The sequence below is a fragment of the Arachis duranensis genome, chromosome 7, assembly GCF_000817695.3.
Source record: "Arachis duranensis cultivar V14167 chromosome 7, aradu.V14167.gnm2.J7QH, whole genome shotgun sequence".
Taxonomy (NCBI): Eukaryota; Viridiplantae; Streptophyta; class Magnoliopsida; order Fabales; family Fabaceae; genus Arachis; species Arachis duranensis.
The window spans coordinates 50,256,779-50,257,404 of NC_029778.3; the positions used below are offsets into that span (position 1 = coordinate 50,256,779).

Consider the following 626-nt stretch of genomic DNA (forward strand, 5'->3'; position numbering starts at 1 on the left):
CCGGTGTTTTCTTTAGGTGAATGGATCCACCTGCAGAATGGTCCAATGACATCTTGGAAAACTCAGATAGACCATAATAGAATATATCTAGAATGGTCCACTCTGAAAGCATGTCAAAAGGACACCTTTTGGTCATCTGCTTGTATCATTCCCAAGCTTCATAGAGGGATTCACCATCTTTTTATTTGAAGGTCTGAACATCCACTCTAAGCTTGATCAGCTTTTGAGGAGGAAAGAACTTAGCCAGGAAGGCCGTGACCCTTTTGAGGAGGAAAGAATTTATCCAAGAAGGCCGTGACCAGCTTATCCCAAGAGTCCAGGCTATTTTTAGGTTGTGAGTCCAACCATATTCTAGCTCTGTCTCTTACAGCAAAAGGGAAAAGCATGAGCCTGTAGACTTCAGGATCTACTCCATTTGTCTTAACAGTCTCACAAATCTGCAAGAACTCAGTTAAAAACTGGTAAGGATCTTCAGATGGAAATCCATAAAACTTGCAGTTCTGTTGCATTAATCTCAAAATTGTTGGCTCCAATGGCAGGAATGGAGATGCTTCTTCCATCAAATTTGGACGTTGGTTTTGTGAAGTCACCAAGCATTCTCCTTGCATTATTGTTGTTGGATTCGG

At 41.5% G+C, this 626-nt stretch overlaps 1 non-coding gene across 1 annotated transcript; it reads left to right on the plus strand.

The window, feature by feature from the left end:
* Positions 1-106: 106 nt before the first annotated feature.
* LOC127740995 (small nucleolar RNA R71) lies at positions 107-214 on the plus strand. Its single transcript, XR_008001850.1, has one exon. It is a non-coding gene; the product is annotated as a small nucleolar RNA R71 (small nucleolar RNA).
* Positions 215-626: the final 412 nt, after the last annotated feature.